A 7,376-nucleotide genomic window follows, 5' to 3' on the forward strand; every position below is an offset into this window, starting at 1 on the left:
ACCAGTGATGACATGGCTAACTGGAGTATATTTGAAGGGAGATGTAGAGCAGTCACAGGATGCTGGTGTTTGAAGGAATTTATTAATTTTTAAATGCAGCAATTCCTTATTGTAATTAAATATTTTATTGGAGATGGTCTTGGTGTACCGATATGACAGAATAGGTACAGACTGGTTCTTAAAGTATACAGGTATAGTTGATGTAACCTTTTTGTTGTGAAGTATATTGTTGATATTAATGGCATCAATTCCTTTGTTAGTAAATGGAAGATGTCTGAAATGACGATGATCATCAGTCGTAGGTTCAGCACGAACAGGCTTGTATAGCCTGTATAGTGCAATATCAGCAATAATACTGACCAGTCTGTTCGGTTGTTCGTTCGCATCTGTCAAAGACAATCCAAATGTGTAGGCATGCAACCTTCTCAAGTCCTTGATGAAAAGAGCAAATAATGAAGTATTAATGTGATGGAGAAATAAAGGCTTCTGTAGTAAAAGAAGCATTTCATGAAATTCTCATGGAAGTCAGAGCCTATAACTTTCACTGATGCCACGAAGTGGGACATGATATTCTCAGTGTCAGAAGATTACATACTGATTACAAGATTCAAAAATGAAATATTGTGCTCATGCTTAAGGGACTTATCTTATAGGATGAAGGGGAGGGCTTTGTGTATAATGTGAAATATACAGGTACCACCACAATGCTGAAGACAAGACCTATACCTTAAAATCATGTCACAAAGGTGGACATGAATATTCTCACTTTCAGAAGAGAACAAATTCATAACAAGATTCAGAAAAATAATATTGTCCTCACGCATAAGGGACTTATCTTATTGGACGAGGGGGCTTAGCGTATAATGTGTAATATACTGGCACCCCCACGATGTTGAAGACGGTACCTTTAACTTTAAATAATGCCACGAACGGGGACATGATATTCAGTGTCAATAGGGAACTGTTTGATAGAAATATGCAAAGTTTAAATATTGTCCTCAGGCTTAAGGGACGTATCTTATAGGACGAAGGGGAGGTCTTCGTGTATAATGTATAATATAAAGGCACCGCCCCATGCTGATGACGGGGCCTATAAACCATTAATTATGTCACGAAGGGCGATGATATTGACAGCGTCATAGAGAAAAGGTTGACTGAAACTTGCAAAAGAGAAATTTTGTCCACATGCTTAATTGACTTATGGTGTAGGACGAAAGGGTTTTGGCTATATACAATGCAATATGTAAAAGTTCTAGCACCATACAGATCGTGGGGCTTATAACAATCACTGATGCAAGGATGGGGAAGTGATCTTTAATGCTTTAGTAGAGAACTCTTTGATAACAAGATTCGAAAACGAAATATTGTCGTCTGATGTGAGGGACAATGCACGATATATATCAATATGTGAAATATATCGAATGCCGAAGTATGGTTTCTACGGTTCTGGGATATATGTTCTTGGTAAAAGGTTGTCACCTTCTCTATTTGTTCGTGTATAGCATCGTGTACAGTGACCTAAATGAAGGGACTTATAAATTTTGTGTATACGCTTACAAAGATTTGCATTTAACATTATTTGTACTTAATATTAGTAACAGTCACAACAAATTGCCTACTTTCAAAGTCGTTCTGTGGAAAATACAGATATACACATATTGCATACATGTAATGAACAGTTATGCATTAGTTTATACGGACATCGGTTTAATGTATGTTTTCATGCTCTCTTATGGAGATTGGCTACAGTACACTAAGATTACGCTGCTGTATATGCTATAATCCCCGCAACAATACTTTGTGGCTTCATACCTTGTGATATTTACATTTGCTAATATATTTACAAGTAAATTACATACATTTGCAATACACTGGTGAATTGTTGAGATTCAGCGAAACACAACTAATATGACATCTTAGCTTCTCTGCATAAACAACATATAATCTCCTCCGCATGTGATAACTTCCCCGGACACATTGTTGCATGACAAACAGACAAATTTCTTTTCAGCATAAGGTCGTCATTACTACCGGTGAATTATTTCCTTAGGGCCTATTTATAATTCTAGGCTCTTGTCCTACACGAAATAGCTCCTTCAGTTTCGTGTACATATCACATAATTTATTGGTTGTGGTATGGGCCCTTGGATGCAGATTAAGGGACTTTAAAATGTGATCATATTGACGTATTACTAGCTTCGACACCCATCTTCTAACTAAAATACTGTTTACAATGCCATACAGTCTTCCTGTGATGACACTATTTGCATTCAAAATGGTGTATATTCCACAATCATAACCATTTGGCTGTCGAATTGTGTCATTACTTAAAACGAGTTGCCATTCATTTTGATCATAGGACAACCCTGCAACAACATTACATGAAGCAACAAAGAAGAGTACTCTACAAAAATTGTTTTTTGGTCACTGTGCCCAGAGTCCACTACTGTTAGGATATGTCTCTTGAAGTTAATTGCAGCAAGAACCCAATGAGATCCTTCGTCAATATCATAATTTATCGGAAACAAGATTATATCCTTATTGAGTGCTTCATTTAACATCAAACACTTTAAATACATTATACACTGTGTCACGGTCCTCGCTGTCGACCACGACCCGACACTCAAATGCATTTTTCTAGTGATAGCGTTTATTACTTTAAAATGGAACACAGAGACATTGTCATTTCCATATATGCTGCCTATTATGCTACAGAGGTGAATTGCTCAAAATTACACGAGTGCAAAATTTACAGAAATTAATGTACACCAAAATACAGCGATTACATACACTTAACTACAGCAGTAACAATACACCAAAATACATACTCCAAACTACCGTACAATTAATGTAGTCAAAGAAAAGAAACTAACCTAAAAAACGGAACACAGAGACATGGTCAGTTCTTTGTATGCTTTCTATCAGGCCACAGATTAGACTCTCTCACAACCCCTTCGTTTTGCGCTCTAAACGGTCTTTCTAACAAGTGACGCTCACCGAGCCAGCCGTGCTATAGCATAGCGGAACTTTGGGCTGTTAACACTTGTTTTTTCGATTTTTTTTGAGATTTTTCTGATTGGCCATATGTTATTGTATGTAAGGCGCCGTCGGGCCCAATCTTTGTCTCTGTTTCCACCCGTATCATAATTGACAGACTGCGTTATCTATCACATAAGCCTGATGCAGCTAGGAAGTTAATTAATTAAAGAAGGACAAACAACTCTGTCTCCTTATCTAAACGTAGGAGCTTTGTATTTACCGGTCTACGTAATCACTATCCCGACTGTGATACTTTTGAAAGAGCTGTGCATAGTTATACGTTACAGTCACTTCTCCTCAGAGATTGAAACTTTAAATTTGGTAATGATGACATGATGTACAAGTCTTGTTTCTTCAATTGCAGTCCTTCTACATTACAAAACCGTAAGTTTATACTGAACTGTAAGTGTTGGTTACAATACATGATGTTTTTGTTTTACCGTTTGCCTGCAATCGTTGCAGAACATTTCTTTGCAATTGTTTTCCAGTCACTGAGTGAGACAGGTCCAAGGTTAAATTCTCTTACACAACTTCATAACAGTCCAAAAGTATGCAATAATGCATTTTAAAATTAATATTTCATGGGTCTTCCGTCCAGTACGGTCAATATCGGCAACTGTCTAGTCATCAGCAATTATTGCCAGTACTTGATTACTAAATTTGCATTTTTGTAAAACTAATTAGATTCTGTAACACATGTAACCAGTCAGTCAGTCTTTAGTATCTATTTCGGCAATTGCGTAACACAAGCCTAAGATATTTGAGCAGTGTGCTATCAACACCGATATCACTTCTTATCTCATAGGAGGCATGTCTGTCTTGAATGCTGGTCCAATTGCGGGCAAAATGGAAAACGTATGGGTGGGTTTTCACAACCAAACAAAAAATCGAAAATAAAATCGAAAAAATAAGTGTTAACAGCCCAACTGCTAGGGCGGTATTATGGTCTGAAGTGAAGCCAGCGAGGGGCTGTGAGAGATTCTAGCTACAGAGGTGAACTGAACCAAATCATGCGTGGATGCAGAAAAAATATTGGGATTCTATAGCTGTAACAGTCGTATTCTGAGGGGTACCGCAAAATCTCAGTATTCATGACTCGCATGCGTTTTTGTTAAATATGTCTTCTTATAAGTCATCTGCTGAGCTTGTTATTAAATATAACCTGACTTGTTAGGTATTATTAGAAAGGTAATTTACTAGTTTTTAAGGTGACATATTGTTGTATGCAAAATCTTCTTTAGGATTCATGAAATACGACCAAAACATACTCCATACCCCAAACTTTACTTTGGACATTACTGTCGTAGCTAATGTCGAATTCTACCAAATTTTCACCTAGACATAAAAAATAGGGCAATGTTTTGTATTAAGTCTGTTTTATTTGGTACTGACAAATGTTAAGATTATGAAATAGACTTTTAACAGAAAAAAATATTGGGATTCTATAGCTGTAACAGCTGTATTTTTAATGGTACAGCAAAATCTCAGCATTCCTAATTCGCATTCGTTTTTATTAAATCTGTCTTCTTATAAGTCATCTTCTGAGCTAGTAATTGATTATAACCGGGCTTGTTTAGTATCATTGGAAAGTAATTAACTGGTATTTACAATGAAATATTTTAACAGGCAATATCTTGTACAGTTTTCATGGAATATGACCGAAACTTACCCCATACCCCAAGGTTTATACTGAAATTACTGTCATAGCTAACGTGATCAAATTCCGCGAAGTTTTAGCTAGACATGATAAAAAGAGCTCTATTTTGGTGTTAAATCTATTGTATTTGGTGCTTGGTCATGTCAGATATGTGCAATAGATTTTTAACAGAAAATATATTTGGATTATATAGTTGTTACAGCCATATTGTGAAGGGAAATGCAAAATCGCAGTACCACAGACTGGCACCTTTTTTGTTAAATTCTTCTTCTTGTAAGTCACCTGCTGAGCTTTTTTGTAACACAACCTGGCTTGTGAGGTATCATTAGTAGGGCAATTTATTCTTCTTTAAGACGACATATTGTAATATGCCATATCCTTCATAGTTTTCTGAAATATGGTCAAATTTTACCCCATACCCCAAAGTGCAAATCGCAAATTACGGCTTATCTTAAATTCTTCCATTTTTTGCTACACATGATACATAAGACTATTCTTGTATGAAATCTGATTTATTTGTTACAAAAGTATGTCAAAAGTATAAAATTAACTTTTAACGGGAAGATGATACAATTTAGTAGCCATTTGAATAATTTTTGGAGGGGTAACCGATATATGTCAAATGTATGTGTTTTGGCAAATTTGCCCTCATACCTGGGTACCCTTCCAATATATGATCCAAAAGGCTACCAATTCATATTATATACCTGTTAAAAGTTAATTTTATATTTGTGACATACTTTTTTAACAAAAAAAACAGATTTCATAGATTGCATACAAGCATTGCCTTTTGTATACAAGTTAATAAATTGTAAAAATGGTAGAGTTTCAGATTTGCAGTAATTTGCTTTGTAAACATTGGGGTATGGGGTAAGCTTTGGTCCTATTTCATGGAACCTAAACAAGATATTGCACATTAGAAAATATGATTTTTAAAAAATAGTAAATTACCTTTTTATTGATACCTAACAGGCCAGGTTATGTCAAAAACCAAGCTCAGCAGATGACTTATAATAAGAAGACAGATTTAACAGAAAAGCATGCGAGTTGGCAATACTGTGATTTAGCGATACCCTTCAAAATATGACTGTTACAGCTGTAGAGTCCCCAATATTTTGTTTTCTGTTAAAAGTCTGTTTCATATTTCAGACATGTCCCTGTACCACATAAAACAGATTCAATAGCAAAAACGGACATATTTCATATGTCTAGGTTAAAAAATGGTAGAATTTGATTTTAGCTATGACTGTAATTTTCAATGTAAACTTTGGGGTAAGGGGAAAGTTTTGGTCATATATCCTAATTACTATACAAGATATTGCATGTTACAATATGTCATTTTAAAGGTTTGTAAATTTTCTTTATAATGAGACCTTACAAATAAGGTTATATTAAAAACAATCTCAGCAGACGACTTATAAGAAGACACATATAACAAAAATGCATGCAAATCTGCAACACTGTTGTTTTGCGGTACCCTTCAAAATATGACTGTTACAGCTGTAGAGTCCCTATATTTTTTCTTTAAAAGTCAATTTCATATTTCTTACATGTCTCTGTACCGCATAAAATGGATTAAATAGCAAAAACGGACATATTTCATATGTCTAGATTAAAAAATGGTAGAATTTGATTTTAGCTATGACTGCAATTTTCAATGTAAACTTTGGGGTAAGGGGAAAGTTTTGGTCATATATCATAAATACTATACAAGATATTGCATATTACAAAATATCATTTTAAAGGTTTGTAAATTTTCTTTATAATGATACCTAACAAATGAGGTTATATTCAAAATTAGGCTCAGCAAATGACCTATATGAAGACAAGCTAAACGAAAATGAATGCAAATCTGCAACACTGTTGTTTTGCGGTACCCTTCAAAATATGACTGTTACAGCTATAGAGTCCAAATATGTTTTCTGTTAAAAGTCTATTTCATATTTGATACATGTCCTTGTACCAAATAAAAAGATTTAATTGCAAATACGGCCAGATTTTTTGTGTCAAGCTAAAAAATTTGTACAATTTGATTATAGCTTTGACTGCAATTTTCAATGTGAACTTTGGGGTATGGGGTAAGTTTTGGTCATATTGCACGAAAACTTTACTAGCTATTGCATATTACCATATGTCATTTTAAAGAATAGTTAATTATCTTTATAATGATACCTAAAAACTGAGGTTAAATTAACAAACAAGCTCAGCAGATGACTTATAAGAAGTCAGGTTTAACGAAAATGTATGCAAATCTGCAACACTGTTGTTTGCGGACCCTTCAAAATATGACTGTTACAGCTGTAGAGTCCCAATATTTTTTCTGTTAAAAGTCTATTTCATATTTTTGACATGTCTCTGTATCAAATAAACTAGATTTAATTCAAAACATTGCATTTAATGTTATGCCAAGCTAAAACATTGGTTGAATTTGAGATTTACTGTAATGTGCAATTTTAATTTTTGGGTATGGGGTAAGTTTTGGTCATATTTCACAAAAATTGTAGAAGATATTGCATTCTACAATATATCATCTTAAATAAGTATAAATTTCTTTTCTACTGTTACCAAACAAGTGAGGTTATGTTAAAAAGTAAGCTCAACAGACGACTTACAAGAAGACAGAGTTGACAAAAATGCATTGCTTGGAAAATGGTGATTTTGCGGTACCCTTCAAAACATG

This window comes from Ptychodera flava, chromosome 5, assembly GCF_041260155.1.
Source record: "Ptychodera flava strain L36383 chromosome 5, AS_Pfla_20210202, whole genome shotgun sequence".
Taxonomy (NCBI): domain Eukaryota; kingdom Metazoa; phylum Hemichordata; class Enteropneusta; family Ptychoderidae; genus Ptychodera; species Ptychodera flava.